The sequence below is a fragment of the Odontesthes bonariensis genome, chromosome 5, assembly GCF_027942865.1.
Source record: "Odontesthes bonariensis isolate fOdoBon6 chromosome 5, fOdoBon6.hap1, whole genome shotgun sequence".
In the NCBI taxonomy this organism is placed as follows: Eukaryota; Metazoa; Chordata; class Actinopteri; order Atheriniformes; family Atherinopsidae; genus Odontesthes; species Odontesthes bonariensis.
The window spans coordinates 12,270,726-12,287,172 of NC_134510.1; the positions used below are offsets into that span (position 1 = coordinate 12,270,726).

Consider the following 16,447-nt stretch of genomic DNA (forward strand, 5'->3'; position numbering starts at 1 on the left):
CCTTAGACCGCTCGGCCATCCTGACTACTAAAAGGAATATTTGACGACACTGTCGGCGGGCCCAGGCATCATTCCAGCGAATATGTGGGTCTGCGTTGTGTTTGTGTTGAAGGGGAATATTGACGAGGCATGCAGCTTCATGGAAGACTCTCCTTCTGAGTGATGGGACTGTGATAGCAATTTTCCTGCACCTTGAAAGGGGACACCAAAATCTTATTTCACTCCTTGGCGATAGTTGTCTTTTCGTCTGACGACTGTGTCAGTCACACAGAAAGTCCTCGTTAGTATAATGGACAGTATCTCCGCCTGTCACGCGGAAGATCGGGGTTCGATTCCCCGACGGGGAGAGCTTGGTCTTTTATCAGCTGCCTGCCACCAAGTGATGATTGTTTTGATACTCTCACCCATCTTCGGCCTAAATGTCAATAGCCCCCTTCAAATAGCTTAACATGAGGCCAGGTTGCTTTGGTCAAAAGCCCTTTCCCGTTTACTATGGTGTTAAGTGCAAACCAAGACCTTATAATCAACAATGTGCCTTTTGCTAATGATTCTGTCCTGCCCAAAGCACTGTAGAAGGTTGTGACAACACAGCTTGTTGAGCAGTGGTCAGAAGATTCTCATGCAACAAGTGTCTTGGCTGTTGTTTAACAGGGCTCCTGAGGCAAACAAAAAGAAGGCATAGCATTTGGAAGCAAGAACTCTTCGGAGGTAAAGCGGCCACAATAATCTTTAAACAAGATGATGCAGTGGCAGAATAGCAATACGAAATGGTATTGCTAAGCAAGGAGTAAACTTGGGTTGCCTTGCCAGTGAAAATGTTTCTCTAGGAGAAGTCTGCAATGTCAGAAGTGGGATTCGAACCCACGCCTCCAGGGGAGACTGCGACCTGAACGCAGCGCCTTAGACCGCTCGGCCATCCTGACTACGAAAAGGAATATTTGACGACACTGTCGGCGGGCCCAGGCATCATTCCAGCGAATATGTGGGTCTGCGTTGTGTTTGTGTTGAAGGGGAATATTGACGAGGCATGCAGCTTCAGGGAAGACTCTCCTTCTGAGTGATGGGACTGCGATAGCAATTTTCCTGCACCTTGAAAGGGGACACCAAAATCTTATTTCACTCCTTGGCGATAGTTGTCTTTTCATCTGACGACTGTGTCAGTCACACAGAAATTCCTCGTTGGTATAATGGACAGTATCTCCGCCTGTCACGCGGAAGATTGGGGTTTGATTCCCCGACGGGGAGAGCTTGGTCTTTTATCAGCTGCCTGCCACCAAGTGATGATTGTTTTGATACTCTCACCCATCTTCGGCCTAAATGTCAATAGCCCCCTTCAAATAGCTTAACATGAGGCCAGGTTGCTTTGGTCAAAAGCCCTTTCCCGTTTACTATGGTGTTAAGTGCAAACCAAGACCTTATAATCAACAATGTGCCTTTTGCTAATGATTCTGTCCTGCCCAAAGCACTGTAGAAGGTTGTGACAACACAGCTTGTTGAGCAGTGGTCAGAAGATTCTCATGCAACAAGTGTCTTGGCTGTTGTTTAACAGGGCTCCTGAGGCAAACAAAAAGAAGGCATAGCATTTGGAAGCAAGAACTCTTCGGAGGTAAAGCGGCCACAATAATCTTTAAACAAGATGATGCAGTGGCAGAATAGCAATACGAAATGGTATTGCTAAGCAAGGAGTAAACTTGGGTTGCCTTGCCAGTGAAAATGTTTCTCTAGGAGAAGTCTGCAATGTCAGAAGTGGGATTCGAACCCACGCCTCCAGGGGAGACTGCGACCTGAACGCAGCGCCTTAGACCGCTCGGCCATCCTGACTACGAAAAGGAATATTTGACGACACTGTCGGCGGGCCCAGGCATCATTCCAGCGAATATGTGGGTCTGCGTTGTGTTTGTGTTGAAGGGGAATATTGACGAGGCATGCAGCTTCAGGGAAGACTCTCCTTCTGAGTGATGGGACTGCGATAGCAATTTTCCTGCACCTTGAAAGGGGACACCAAAATCTTATTTCACTCCTTGGCGATAGTTGTCTTTTCATCTGACGACTGTGTCAGTCACACAGAAATTCCTCGTTGGTATAATGGACAGTATCTCCGCCTGTCACGCGGAAGATTGGGGTTTGATTCCCCGACGGGGAGAGCTTGGTCTTTTATCAGCTGCCTGCCACCAAGTGATGATTGTTTTGATACTCTCACCCATCTTCGGCCTAAATGTCAATAGCCCCCTTCAAATAGCCTAACATGAGGCCAGGTTGCTTTGGTCAAAAGCCCTTTCCCGTTTACTATGGTGTTAAGTGCAAACCAAGACCTTATAATCAACAATGTGCCTTTTGCTAATGATTCTGTCCTGCCCAAAGCACTGTAGAAGGTTGTGACAACACAGCTTGTTGAGCAGTGGTCAGAAGATTCTCATGCAACAAGTGTCTTGGCTGTTGTTTAACAGGGCTCCTGAGGAAAACAAAAAGTAGGCATAGCATTTGGAAGCAAGAACTCTTCGGAGGTAAAGCGGCCACAATAATCTTTAAACAAGATGATGCAGTGGCAGAATAGCAATACGACATGGTATTGCTAAGCAAGGAGTAAACTTGGGTTTCCTTGCCAGTGAAAATGTTTCTCTAGGAGAAGTCTGCAATGTCAGAAGTGGGCTTTGAACTCACGCCTCCAGGGGAGACTGCGACCTGAACGCAGCGCCTTAGACCGCTCGGCCATCCTGACTACTAAAAGCAATATTTGACGACACTGTCGGCGGGCCCAGGCATCATTCCAGCGAATATGTGGGTCTGCGTTGTGTTCGTGTTGAAGAGGAATATTGACGAGGCATGCAGCTTCATGGAAGACTCTCCTTCTGAGTAATGGGACTGTGATAGCAATTTTCCTGCACCTTGAAACGGGACACCAAAATCTTATTTCACTCCTTGGCGATAGTTGTCTTTTCGTCTGACGACTGTGTCAGGCACACAGAAATTCCTCGTTAGTATAATGGACAGTATCTCCGCCTGTCACGCGGAAGATCGGGGTTCGATTCCCCGACGGGGAGAGCTTGGTCTTTTATCAGCTGCCTGCCACCAAGTGATGATTGTTTTGATACTCTCACCCATCTTCGGCCTAAATGTCAATAGCCCCCTTCAAATAGCCTAACATGAGGCCAGGTTGCTTTGGTCAAAAGCCCTTTCCCGTTTACTATGGTGTTAAGTGCAAACCAAGACCTTATAATCAACAATGTGCCTTTTGCTAATGATTCTGTCCTGCCCAAAGCACTGTAGAAGGTTGTGACAACACAGCTTGTTGAGCAGTGGTCAGAAGATTCTCATGCAACAAGTGTCTTGGCTGTTGTTTAACAGGGCTCCTGAGGCAAACAAAAAGTAGGCATAGCATTTGGAAGCAAGAACTCTTCGGAGGTAAAGCGGCCACAATAATCTTTAAACAAGATGATGCAGTGGCAGAATAGCAATACGACATGGTATTGCTAAGCAAGGAGTAAACTTGGGTTGCCTTGCCAGTGAAAATGTTTCTCTAGGAGAAGTCTGCAATGTCAGAAGTGAGATTTGAACCCACGCCTCCAGGGGAGACTGCGACCTGAACGCAGCGCCTTAGACCGCTCGGCCATCCTGACTACGAAAAGGAATATTTGACGACACTGTCGGCGGGCCCAGGCATCATTCCAGCGAATATGTGGGTCTGCGTTGTGTTTGTGTTGAAGGGGAATATTGACGAGGCATGCAGCTTCATGGAAGACTCTCCTTCTGAGTGATGGGACTGTGATAGCAATTTTCCTGCACCTTGAAAGGGGACACCAAAATCTTATTTCACTCCTTGGCGATAGTTTTCTTTTCGTCTGACGACTGTGTCAGTCACACAGAAATTCCTCGTTAGTATAATGGACAGTATCTCCGCCTGTCACGCGGAAGATCGGGGTTCGATTCCCCGACGGGGAGAGCTTGGTCTTTTCTCAGCTGCCTGCCACCAAGTGATGATTGCTTTGATACTCTCACCCATCTTCGGCCTAAATGTCAATAGCCCCCTTCAAATAGCCTAACATGAGGCCAGGTTGCTTTGGTCAAAAGCCCTTTCCCGTTTACTATGGTGTTAAGTGCAAACCAAGACCTTATAATCAACAATGTGCCTTTTGCTAATGATTCTGTCCTGCCCAAAGCACTGTAGAAGGTTGTGACAACACAGCTTGTTGAGCAGTGGTCAGAAGATTCTCATGCAACAAGTGTCTTGGCTGTTGTTTAACAGGGCTCCTGAGGCAAACAAAAAGTAGGCATAGCATTTGGAAGCAAGAACTCTTCGGAGGTAAAGCGGCCACAATAATCTTTAAAGAAGATGATGCAGTGGCAGAATAGCAATACGACATGGTATTGCTAAGCAAGGAGTAAACTTGGGTTTCCTTGCCAGTGAAAATGTTTCTCTAGGAGAAGTCTGCAATGTCAGAAGTGAGATTTGAACCCACGCCTCCAGGGGAGACTGCGACCTGAACGCAGCGCCTTAGACCGCTCGGCCATCCTGACTACTAAAAGGAATATTTGACGACACTGTCGGCGGGCCCAGGCATCATTCCAGCGAATATGTGGGTCTGCGTTGTGTTTGTGTTGAAGGGGAATATTGACGAGGCATGCAGCTTCATGGAAGACTCTCCTTCTGAGTGATGGGACTGTGATAGCAATTTTCCTGCACCTTGAAAGGGGACACCAAAATCTTATTTCACTCCTTGGCGATAGTTGTCTTTTCGTCTGACGACTGTGTCAGTCACACAGAAATTCCTCGTTAGTATAATGGACAGTATCTCCGCCTGTCACGCGGAAGATTGGGGTTCGATTCCCTGACGGGGAGAGCTTGGTCTTTTATCAGCTGCCTGCCACCAAGTGATGATTGCTTTGATACTCTCACCCATCTTCGGCCTAAATGTCAATAGCCCCCTTCAAATAGCTTAACATGAGGCCAGGTTGCTTTGGTCAAAAGCCCTTTCCCGTTTACTATGGTGTTAAGTGCAAACCAAGACCTTATAATCAACAATGTGCCTTTTGCTAATGATTCTGTCCTGCCCAAAGCACTGTAGAAGGTTGTGACAACACAGCTTGTTGAGCAGTGGTCAGAAGATTCTCATGCAACAAGTGTCTTGGCTGTTGTTTAACAGGGCTCCTGAGGCAAACAAAAAGAAGGCATAGCATTTGGAAGCAAGAACTCTTCGGAGGTAAAGCGGCCACAATAATCTTTAAACAAGATGATGCAGTGGCAGAATAGCAATACGAAATGGTATTGCTAAGCAAGGAGTAAACTTGGGTTGCCTTGCCAGTGAAAATGTTTCTCTAGGAGAAGTCTGCAATGTCAGAAGTGGGATTCGAACCCACGCCTCCAGGGGAGACTGCGACCTGAACGCAGCGCCTTAGACCGCTCGGCCATCCTGACTACGAAAAGGAATATTTGACGACACTGTCGGCGGGCCCAGGCATCATTCCAGCGAATATGTGGGTCTGCGTTGTGTTTGTGTTGAAGGGGAATATTGACGAGGCATGCAGCTTCAGGGAAGACTCTCCTTCTGAGTGATGGGACTGCGATAGCAATTTTCCTGCACCTTGAAAGGGGACACCAAAATCTTATTTCACTCCTTGGCGATAGTTGTCTTTTCATCTGACGACTGTGTCAGTCACACAGAAATTCCTCGTTGGTATAATGGACAGTATCTCCGCCTGTCACGCGGAAGATCGGGGTTTGATTCCCCGACGGGGAGAGCTTGGTCTTTTATCAGCTGCCTGCCACCAAGTGATGATTGTTTTGATACTCTCACCCATCTTCGGCCTAAATGTCAATAGCCCCCTTCAAATAGCCTAACATGAGGCCAGGTTGCTTTGGTCAAAAGCCCTTTCCCGTTTACTATGGTGTTAAGTGCAAACCAAGACCTTATAATCAACAATGTGCCTTTTGCTAATGATTCTGTCCTGCCCAAAGCACTGTAGAAGGTTGTGACAACACAGCTTGTTGAGCAGTGGTCAGAAGATTCTCATGCAACAAGTGTCTTGGCTGTTGTTTAACAGGGCTCCTGAGGAAAACAAAAAGTAAGCATAGCATTTGGAAGCAAGAACTCTTCGGAGGTAAAGCGGCCACAATAATCTTTAAACAAGATGATGCAGTGGCAGAATAGCAATACGACATGGTATTGCTAAGCAAGGAGTAAACTTGGGTTTCCTTGCCAGTGAAAATGTTTCTCTAGGAGAAGTCTGCAATGTCAGAAGTGAGATTTGAACCCACGCCTCCAGGGGAGACTGCGACCTGAACGCAGCGCCTTAGACCGCTCGGCCATCCTGACTACTAAAAGGAATATTTGACGACACTGTCGGCGGGCCCAGGCATCATTCCAGCGAATATGTGGGTCTGCGTTGTGTTTGTGTTGAAGGGGAATATTGACGAGGCATGCAGCTTCATGGAAGACTCTCCTTCTGAGTGATGGGACTGTGATAGCAATTTTCCTGCACCTTGAAAGGGGACACCAAAATCTTATTTCACTCCTTGGCGATAGTTGTCTTTTCGTCTGACGACTGTGTCAGTCACACAGAAATTCCTCGTTAGTATAATGGACAGTATCTCCGCCTGTCACGCGGAAGATCGGGGTTCGATTCCCCGACGGGGAGAGCTTGGTCTTTTATCAGCTGCCTGCCACCAAGTGATGATTGCTTTGATACTCTCACCCATCTTCGGCCTAAATGTCAATAGCCCCCTTCAAATAGCTTAACATGAGGCCAGGTTGCTTTGGTCAAAAGCCCTTTCCCGTTTACTATGGTGTTAAGTGCAAACCAAGACCTTATAATCAACAATGTGCCTTTTGCTAATGATTCTGTCCTGCCCAAAGCACTGTAGAAGGTTGTGACAACACAGCTTGTTGAGCAGTGGTCAGAAGATTCTCATGCAACAAGTGTCTTGGCTGTTGTTTAACAGGGCTCCTGAGGCAAACAAAAAGAAGGCATAGCATTTGGAAGCAAGAACTCTTCGGAGGTAAAGCGGCCACAATAATCTTTAAACAAGATGATGCAGTGGCAGAATAGCAATACGAAATGGTATTGCTAAGCAAGGAGTAAACTTGGGTTGCCTTGCCAGTGAAAATGTTTCTCTAGGAGAAGTCTGCAATGTCAGAAGTGGGATTCGAACCCACGCCTCCAGGGGAGACTGCGACCTGAACGCAGCGCCTTAGACCGCTCGGCCATCCTGACTACGAAAAGGAATATTTGACGACACTGTCGGCGGGCCCAGGCATCATTCCAGCGAATATGTGGGTCTGCGTTGTGTTTGTGTTGAAGGGGAATATTGACGAGGCATGCAGCTTCAGGGAAGACTCTCCTTCTGAGTGATGGGACTGCGATAGCAATTTTCCTGCACCTTGAAAGGGGACACCAAAATCTTATTTCACTCCTTGGCGATAGTTGTCTTTTCATCTGACGACTGTGTCAGTCACACAGAAATTCCTCGTTGGTATAATGGACAGTATCTCCGCCTGTCACGCGGAAGATCGGGGTTTGATTCCCCGACGGGGAGAGCATGGTCTTTTATCAGCTGCCTGCCACCAAGTGATGATTGTTTTGATACTCTCACCCATCTTCGGCCTAAATGTCAATAGCCCCCTTCAAATAGCCTAACATGAGGCCAGGTTGCTTTGGTCAAAAGCCCTTTCCCGTTTACTATGGTGTTAAGTGCAAACCAAGACCTTATAATCAACAATGTGCCTTTTGCTAATGATTCTGTCCTGCCCAAAGCACTGTAGAAGGTTGTGACAACACAGCTTGTTGAGCAGTGGTCAGAAGATTCTCATGCAACAAGTGTCTTGGCTGTTGTTTAACAGGGCTCCTGAGGAAAACAAAAAGTAGGCATAGCATTTGGAAGCAAGAACTCTTCGGAGGTAAAGCGGCCACAATAATCTTTAAACAAGATGATGCAGTGGCAGAATAGCAATACGACATGGTATTGCTAAGCAAGGAGTAAACTTGGGTTTCCTTGCCAGTGAAAATGTTTCTCTAGGAGAAGTCTGCAATGTCAGAAGTGGGCTTTGAACTCACGCCTCCAGGGGAGACTGCGACCTGAACGCAGCGCCTTAGACCGCTCGGCCATCCTGACTACTAAAAGCAATATTTGACGACACTGTCGGCGGGCCCAGGCATCATTCCAGCGAATATGTGGGTCTGCGTTGTGTTTGTGTTGAAGGGGAATATTGACGAGGCATGCAGCTTCATGGAAGACTCTCCTTCTGAGTGATGGGACTGTGATAGCAATTTTCCTGCACCTTGAAAGGGGACACCAAAATCTTATTTCACTCCTTGGCGATAGTTGTCTTTTCGTCTGACGACTGTGTCAGTCACACAGAAATTCCTCGTTAGTATAATGGACAGTATCTCCGCCTGTCACGCGGAAGATCGGGGTTCGATTCCCCGACGGGGAGAGCTTGGTCTTTTATCAGCTGCCTGCCACCAAGTGATGATTGTTTTGATACTCTCACCCATCTTCGGCCTAAATGTCAATAGCCCCCTTCAAATAGCCTAACATGAGGCCAGGTTGCTTTGGTCAAAAGCCCTTTCCCGTTTACTATGGTGTTAAGTGCAAACCAAGACCTTATAATCAACAATGTGCCTTTTGCTAATGATTCTGTCCTGCCCAAAGCACTGTAGAAGGTTGTGACAACACAGCTTGTTGAGCAGTGGTCAGAAGATTCTCATGCAACAAGTGTCTTGGCTGTTGTTTAACAGGGCTCCTGAGGCAAACAAAAAGTAGGCATAGCATTTGGAAGCAAGAACTCTTCGGAGGTAAAGCGGCCACAATAATCTTTAAACAAGATGATGCAGTGGCAGAATAGCAATACGACATGGTATTGCTAAGCAAGGAGTAAACTTGGGTTGCCTTGCCAGTGAAAATGTTTCTCTAGGAGAAGTCTGCAATGTCAGAAGTGAGATTTGAACCCACGCCTCCAGGGGAGACTGCGACCTGAACGCAGCGCCTTAGACCGCTCGGCCATCCTGACTACGAAAAGGAATATTTGACGACACTGTCGGCGGGCCCAGGCATCATTCCAGCGAATATGTGGGTCTGCGTTGTGTTTGTGTTGAAGGGGAATATTGACGAGGCATGCAGCTTCATGGAAGACTCTCCTTCTGAGTGATGGGACTGTGATAGCAATTTTCCTGCACCTTGAAAGGGGACACCAAAATCTTATTTCACTCCTTGGCGATAGTTGTCTTTTCGTCTGACGACTGTGTCAGTCACACAGAAATTCCTCGTTAGTATAATGGACAGTATCTCCGCCTGTCACGCGGAAGATCGGGGTTCGATTCCCCGACGGGGAGAGCTTGGTCTTTTATCAGCTGCCTGCCACCAAGTGATGATTGCTTTGATACTCTCACCCATCTTCGGCCTAAATGTCAATAGCCCCCTTCAAATAGCCTAACATGAGGCCAGGTTGCTTTGGTCAAAAGCCCTTTCCCGTTTACTATGGTGTTAAGTGCAAACCAAGACCTTATAATCAACAATGTGCCTTTTGCTAATGATTCTGTCCTGCCCAAAGCACTGTAGAAGGTTGTGACAACACAGCTTGTTGAGCAGTGGTCAGAAGATTCTCATGCAACAAGTGTCTTGGCTGTTGTTTAACAGGGCTCCTGAGGAAAACAAAAAGTAGGCATAGCATTTGGAAGCAAGAACTCTTCGGAGGTAAAGCGGCCACAATAATCTTTAAACAAGATGATGCAGTGGCAGAATAGCAATACGACATGGTATTGCTAAGCAAGGAGTAAACTTGGGTTTCCTTGCCAGTGAAAATGTTTCTCTAGGAGAAGTCTGCAATGTCAGAAGTGAGATTTGAACCCACGCCTCCAGGGGAGACTGCGACCTGAACGCAGCGCCTTAGACCGCTCGGCCATCCTGACTACTAAAAGGAATATTTGACGACACTGTCGGCGGGCCCAGGCATCATTCCAGCGAATATGTGGGTCTGCGTTGTGTTTGTGTTGAAGGGGAATATTGACGAGGCATGCAGCTTCATGGAAGACTCTCCTTCTGAGTGATGGGACTGTGATAGCAATTTTCCTGCACCTTGAAAGGGGACACCAAAATCTTATTTCACTCCTTGGCGATAGTTGTCTTTTCGTCTGACGACTGTGTCAGTCACACAGAAATTCCTCGTTAGTATAATGGACAGTATCTCTGCCTGTCACGCGGAAGATCGGGGTTCGATTCCCCGACGGGGAGAGCTTGGTCTTTTATCAGCTGCCTGCCACCAAGTGATGATTGCTTTGATACTCTCACCCATCTTCGGCCTAAATGTCAATAGCCCCCTTCAAATAGCCTAACATGATGCCAGTTTCTTCGGTCAAAAGCCCTTTCCCGTTTACTATGGTGTTAAGTGCAAACCAAGACCTTATAATCAACAATGTGCCTTTTGCTAATGATTCTGTCCTGCCCAAAGCACTGTAGAAGGTTGTGACAACACAGCTTGTTGAGCAGTGGTCAGAAGATTCTCATGCAACAAGTGTCTTGGCTGTTGTTTAACAGGGCTCATGAGGCAAACAAAAAGTAGGCATAGCATTTGGAAGCAAGAACTCTTCGGAGGTAAAGCGGCCACAATAATCTTTAAACAAGATGATGCAGTGGCAGAATAGCAATACGACATGGTATTGCTAAGCAAGGAGTAAACTTGGGTTGCCTTGCCAGTGAAAATGTTTCTCTAGGAGAAGTCTGCAATGTCAGAAGTGGGATTTGAACCCACGCCTCCAGGGGAGACTGCGACCTGAACGCAGCGCCTTAGACCGCTCGGCCATCCTGACTACTAAAAGGAATATTGGACGACACTGTCGGCGGGCCCAGGCATCATTCCAGCGAATATGTGGGTCTGCGTTGTGTTCGTGTTGAAGGGGAATATTGACGAGGCATGCAGCTTCATGGAAGACTCTCCTTCTGAGTAATGGGACTGTGATAGCAATTTTCCTGCACCTTGAAACGGGACACCAAAATCTTATTTCACTCCTTGGCGATAGTTGTCTTTTCGTCTGACGACTGTGTCAGGTACACAGAAATTCCTCGTTAGTATAATGGACAGTATCTCCGCCTGTCACGCGGAAGATCGGGGTTCGATTCCCCGACGGGGAGAGCTTGGTCTTTTATCAGCTGCCTGCCACCAAGTGATGATTGTTTTGATACTCTCACCCATCTTCGGCCTAAATGTCAATAGCCCCCTTCAAATAGCTTAACATGAGGCCAGGTTGCTTTGGTCAAAAGCCCTTTCCCGTTTACTATGGTGTTAAGTGCAAACCAAGACCTTATAATCAACAATGTGCCTTTTGCTAATGATTCTGTCCTGCCCAAAGCACTGTAGAAGGTTGTGACAACACAGCTTGTTGAGCAGTGGTCAGAAGATTCTCATGCAACAAGTGTCTTGGCTGTTGTTTAACAGGGCTCCTGAGGCAAACAAAAAGAAGGCATAGCATTTGGAAGCAAGAACTCTTCGGAGGTAAAGCGGCCACAATAATCTTTAAACAAGATGATGCAGTGGCAGAATAGCAATACGAAATGGTATTGCTAAGCAAGGAGTAAACTTGGGTTGCCTTGCCAGTGAAAATGTTTCTCTAGGAGAAGTCTGCAATGTCAGAAGTGGGATTCGAACCCACGCCTCCAGGGGAGACTGCGACCTGAACGCAGCGCCTTAGACCGCTCGGCCATCCTGACTACGAAAAGGAATATTTGACGACACTGTCGGCGGGCCCAGGCATCATTCCAGCGAATATGTGGGTCTGCGTTGTGTTTGTGTTGAAGGGGAATATTGACGAGGCATGCAGCTTCAGGGAAGACTCTCCTTCTGAGTGATGGGACTGCGATAGCAATTTTCCTGCACCTTGAAAGGGGACACCAAAATCTTATTTCACTCCTTGGCGATAGTTGTCTTTTCATCTGACGACTGTGTCAGTCACACAGAAATTCCTCGTTGGTATAATGGACAGTATCTCCGCCTGTCACGCGGAAGATTGGGGTTTGATTCCCCGACGGGGAGAGCTTGGTCTTTTATCAGCTGCCTGCCACCAAGTGATGATTGTTTTGATACTCTCACCCATCTTCGGCCTAAATGTCAATAGCCCCCTTCAAATAGCCTAACATGAGGCCAGGTTGCTTTGGTCAAAAGCCCTTTCCCGTTTACTATGGTGTTAAGTGCAAACCAAGACCTTATAATCAACAATGTGCCTTTTGCTAATGATTCTGTCCTGCCCAAAGCACTGTAGAAGGTTGTGACAACACAGCTTGTTGAGCAGTGGTCAGAAGATTCTCATGCAACAAGTGTCTTGGCTGTTGTTTAACAGGGCTCCTGAGGAAAACAAAAAGTAGGCATAGCATTTGGAAGCAAGAACTCTTCGGAGGTAAAGCGGCCACAATAATCTTTAAACAAGATGATGCAGTGGCAGAATAGCAATACGACATGGTATTGCTAAGCAAGGAGTAAACTTGGGTTTCCTTGCCAGTGAAAATGTTTCTCTAGGAGAAGTCTGCAATGTCAGAAGTGGGCTTTGAACTCACGCCTCCAGGGGAGACTGCGACCTGAACGCAGCGCCTTAGACCGCTCGGCCATCCTGACTACTAAAAGCAATATTTGACGACACTGTCGGCGGGCCCAGGCATCATTCCAGCGAATATGTGGGTCTGCGTTGTGTTCGTGTTGAAGAGGAATATTGACGAGGCATGCAGCTTCATGGAAGACTCTCCTTCTGAGTAATGGGACTGTGATAGCAATTTTCCTGCACCTTGAAACGGGACACCAAAATCTTATTTCACTCCTTGGCGATAGTTGTCTTTTCGTCTGACGACTGTGTCAGGCACACAGAAATTCCTCGTTAGTATAATGGACAGTATCTCCGCCTGTAACGCGGAAGATCGGGGTTCGATTCCCCGACGGGGAGAGCTTGGTCTTTTATCAGCTGCCTGCCACCAAGTGATGATTGTTTTGATACTCTCACCCATCTTCGGCCTAAATGTCAATAGCCCCCTTCAAATAGCCTAACATGAGGCCAGGTTGCTTTGGTCAAAAGCCCTTTCCCGTTTACTATGGTGTTAAGTGCAAACCAAGACCTTATAATCAACAATGTGCCTTTTGCTAATGATTCTGTCCTGCCCAAAGCACTGTAGAAGGTTGTGACAACACAGCTTGTTGAGCAGTGGTCAGAAGATTCTCATGCAACAAGTGTCTTGGCTGTTGTTTAACAGGGCTCCTGAGGCAAACAAAAAGTAGGCATAGCATTTGGAAGCAAGAACTCTTCGGAGGTAAAGCGGCCACAATAATCTTTAAACAAGATGATGCAGTGGCAGAATAGCAATACGACATGGTATTGCTAAGCAAGGAGTAAACTTGGGTTGCCTTGCCAGTGAAAATGTTTCTCTAGGAGAAGTCTGCAATGTCAGAAGTGAGATTTGAACCCACGCCTCCAGGGGAGACTGCGACCTGAACGCAGCGCCTTAGACCGCTCGGCCATCCTGACTACGAAAAGGAATATTTGACGACACTGTCGGCGGGCCCAGGCATCATTCCAGCGAATATGTGGGTCTGCGTTGTGTTTGTGTTGAAGGGGAATATTGACGAGGCATGCAGCTTCATGGAAGACTCTCCTTCTGAGTGATGGGACTGTGATAGCAATTTTCCTGCACCTTGAAAGGGGACACCAAAATCTTATTTCACTCCTTGGCGATAGTTGTCTTTTCGTCTGACGACTGTGTCAGTCACACAGAAATTCCTCGTTGGTATAATGGACAGTATCTCCGCCTGTCACGCGGAAGATCGGGGTTCGATTCCCCGACGGGGAGAGCTTGGTCTTTTCTCAGCTGCCTGCCACCAAGTGATGATTGCTTTGATACTCTCACCCATCTTCGGCCTAAATGTCAATAGCCCCCTTCAAATAGCCTAACATGAGGCCAGGTTGCTTTGGTCAAAAGCCCTTTCCCGTTTACTATGGTGTTAAGTGCAAACCAAGACCTTATAATCAACAATGTGCCTTTTGCTAATGATTCTGTCCTGCCCAAAGCACTGTAGAAGGTTGTGACAACACAGCTTGTTGAGCAGTGGTCAGAAGATTCTCATGCAACAAGTGTCTTGGCTGTTGTTTAACAGGGCTCCTGAGGCAAACAAAAAGTAGGCATAGCATTTGGAAGCAAGAACTCTTCGGAGGTAAAGCGGCCACAATAATCTTTAAACAAGATGATGCAGTGGCAGAATAGCAATACGACATGGTATTGCTAAGCAAGGAGTAAACTTGGGTTTCCTTGCCAGTGAAAATGTTTCTCTAGGAGAAGTCTGCAATGTCAGAAGTGAGATTTGAACCCACGCCTCCAGGGGAGACTGCGACCTGAACGCAGCGCCTTAGACCGCTCGGCCATCCTGACTACTAAAAGGAATATTTGACGACACTGTCGGCGGGCCCAGGCATCATTCCAGCGAATATGTGGGTCTGCGTTGTGTTTGTGTTGAAGGGGAATATTGACGAGGCATGCAGCTTCATGGAAGACTCTCCTTCTGAGTGATGGGACTGTGATAGCAATTTTCCTGCACCTTGAAAGGGGACACCAAAATCTTATTTCACTCCTTGGCGATAGTTGTCTTTTCGTCTGACGACTGTGTCAGTCACACAGAAATTCCTCGTTAGTATAATGGACAGTATCTCTGCCTGTCACGCGGAAGATTGGGGTTCGATTCCCCGACGGGGAGAGCTTGGTCGTTTATCAGCTGCCTGCCACCAAGTGATGATTGCTTTGATACTCTCACCCATCTTCGGCCTAAATGTCAATAGCCCCCTTCAAATAGCTTAACATGAGGCCAGGTTGCTTTGGTCAAAAGCCCTTTCCCGTTTACTATGGTGTTAAGTGCAAACCAAGACCTTATAATCAACAATGTGCCTTTTGCTAATGATTCTGTCCTGCCCAAAGCACTGTAGAAGGTTGTGACAACACAGCTTGTTGAGCAGTGGTCAGAAGATTCTCATGCAACAAGTGTCTTGGCTGTTGTTTAACAGGGCTCCTGAGGCAAACAAAAAGAAGGCATAGCATTTGGAAGCAAGAACTCTTCGGAGGTAAAGCGGCCACAATAATCTTTAAACAAGATGATGCAGTGGCAGAATAGCAATACGAAATGGTATTGCTAAGCAAGGAGTAAACTTGGGTTGCCTTGCCAGTGAAAATGTTTCTCTAGGAGAAGTCTGCAATGTCAGAAGTGGGATTCGAACCCACGCCTCCAGGGGAGACTGCGACCTGAACGCAGCGCCTTAGACCGCTCGGCCATCCTGACTACGAAAAGGAATATTTGACGACACTGTCGGCGGGCCCAGGCATCATTCCAGCGAATATGTGGGTCTGCGTTGTGTTTGTGTTGAAGGGGAATATTGACGAGGCATGCAGCTTCAGGGAAGACTCTCCTTCTGAGTGATGGGACTGCGATAGCAATTTTCCTGCACCTTGAAAGGGGACACCAAAATCTTATTTCACTCCTTGGCGATAGTTGTCTTTTCATCTGACGACTGTGTCAGTCACACAGAAATTCCTCGTTGGTATAATGGACAGTATCTCCGCCTGTCACGCGGAAGATCGGGGTTTGATTCCCCGACGGGGAGAGCTTGGTCTTTTATCAGCTGCCTGCCACCAAGTGATGATTGTTTTGATACTCTCACCCATCTTCGGCCTAAATGTCAATAGCCCCCTTCAAATAGCCTAACATGAGGCCAGGTTGCTTTGGTCAAAAGCCCTTTCCCGTTTACTATGGTGTTAAGTGCAAACCAAGACCTTATAATCAACAATGTGCCTTTTGCTAATGATTCTGTCCTGCCCAAAGCACTGTAGAAGGTTGTGACAACACAGCTTGTTGAGCAGTGGTCAGAAGATTCTCATGCAACAAGTGTCTTGGCTGTTGTTTAACAGGGCTCCTGAGGAAAACAAAAAGTAAGCATAGCATTTGGAAGCAAGAACTCTTCGGAGGTAAAGCGGCCACAATAATCTTTAAACAAGATGATGCAGTGGCAGAATAGCAATACGACATGGTATTGCTAAGCAAGGAGTAAACTTGGGTTTCCTTGCCAGTGAAAATGTTTCTCTAGGAGAAGTCTGCAATGTCAGAAGTGAGATTTGAACCCACGCCTCCAGGGGAGACTGCGACCTGAACGCAGCGCCTTAGACCGCTCGGCCATCCTGACTACTAAAAGGAATATTTGACGACACTGTCGGCGGGCCCAGGCATCATTCCAGCGAATATGTGGGTCTGCGTTGTGTTTGTGTTGAAGGGGAATATTGACGAGGCATGCAGCTTCATGGAAGACTCTCCTTCTGAGTGATGGGACTGTGATAGCAATTTTCCTGCACCTTGAAAGGGGACACCAAAATCTTATTTCACTCCTTGGCGATAGTTGTCTTTTCGTCTGACGACTGTGTCAGTCACACAGAAATTCCTCGTTA

The 16,447-nt window shown here is 47.1% G+C and overlaps 15 non-coding genes across 15 annotated transcripts; 8 read left to right on the forward strand and 7 right to left on the reverse strand.

Annotated features, from left to right (window-relative positions):
• Positions 1-275: 275 nt before the first annotated feature.
• On the forward strand, positions 276-347 carry trnad-guc (transfer RNA aspartic acid (anticodon GUC)). Its single transcript has one exon. It is a non-coding gene; the product is annotated as a tRNA-Asp (tRNA).
• A 493-nt stretch (positions 348-840) lies between these two features.
• On the reverse strand, positions 841-923 carry trnal-cag (transfer RNA leucine (anticodon CAG)). The gene has a single exon. It is a non-coding gene; the product is annotated as a tRNA-Leu (tRNA).
• Positions 924-1,738: 815 nt separating this feature from the next.
• On the reverse strand, positions 1,739-1,821 carry trnal-cag (transfer RNA leucine (anticodon CAG)). The gene has a single exon. It is a non-coding gene; the product is annotated as a tRNA-Leu (tRNA).
• Positions 1,822-2,969: 1,148 nt separating this feature from the next.
• Positions 2,970-3,041, forward strand: trnad-guc (transfer RNA aspartic acid (anticodon GUC)). The gene has a single exon. It is a non-coding gene; the product is annotated as a tRNA-Asp (tRNA).
• Positions 3,042-3,867: 826 nt separating this feature from the next.
• Positions 3,868-3,939, forward strand: trnad-guc (transfer RNA aspartic acid (anticodon GUC)). The gene has a single exon. It is a non-coding gene; the product is annotated as a tRNA-Asp (tRNA).
• Positions 3,940-5,330: 1,391 nt separating this feature from the next.
• Positions 5,331-5,413, reverse strand: trnal-cag (transfer RNA leucine (anticodon CAG)). The gene has a single exon. It is a non-coding gene; the product is annotated as a tRNA-Leu (tRNA).
• Positions 5,414-6,561: 1,148 nt separating this feature from the next.
• trnad-guc (transfer RNA aspartic acid (anticodon GUC)) lies at positions 6,562-6,633 on the forward strand. The gene has a single exon. It is a non-coding gene; the product is annotated as a tRNA-Asp (tRNA).
• Positions 6,634-7,126: 493 nt separating this feature from the next.
• On the reverse strand, positions 7,127-7,209 carry trnal-cag (transfer RNA leucine (anticodon CAG)). The gene has a single exon. It is a non-coding gene; the product is annotated as a tRNA-Leu (tRNA).
• Positions 7,210-8,357: 1,148 nt separating this feature from the next.
• trnad-guc (transfer RNA aspartic acid (anticodon GUC)) lies at positions 8,358-8,429 on the forward strand. The gene has a single exon. It is a non-coding gene; the product is annotated as a tRNA-Asp (tRNA).
• An 826-nt stretch (positions 8,430-9,255) lies between these two features.
• On the forward strand, positions 9,256-9,327 carry trnad-guc (transfer RNA aspartic acid (anticodon GUC)). The gene has a single exon. It is a non-coding gene; the product is annotated as a tRNA-Asp (tRNA).
• Positions 9,328-10,717: 1,390 nt separating this feature from the next.
• trnal-cag (transfer RNA leucine (anticodon CAG)) lies at positions 10,718-10,800 on the reverse strand. Its single transcript has one exon. It is a non-coding gene; the product is annotated as a tRNA-Leu (tRNA).
• Positions 10,801-11,050: 250 nt separating this feature from the next.
• On the forward strand, positions 11,051-11,122 carry trnad-guc (transfer RNA aspartic acid (anticodon GUC)). The gene has a single exon. It is a non-coding gene; the product is annotated as a tRNA-Asp (tRNA).
• Positions 11,123-11,615: 493 nt separating this feature from the next.
• Positions 11,616-11,698, reverse strand: trnal-cag (transfer RNA leucine (anticodon CAG)). The gene has a single exon. It is a non-coding gene; the product is annotated as a tRNA-Leu (tRNA).
• Positions 11,699-13,744: 2,046 nt separating this feature from the next.
• On the forward strand, positions 13,745-13,816 carry trnad-guc (transfer RNA aspartic acid (anticodon GUC)). Its single transcript has one exon. It is a non-coding gene; the product is annotated as a tRNA-Asp (tRNA).
• Positions 13,817-15,207: 1,391 nt separating this feature from the next.
• trnal-cag (transfer RNA leucine (anticodon CAG)) lies at positions 15,208-15,290 on the reverse strand. Its single transcript has one exon. It is a non-coding gene; the product is annotated as a tRNA-Leu (tRNA).
• Positions 15,291-16,447: the final 1,157 nt, after the last annotated feature.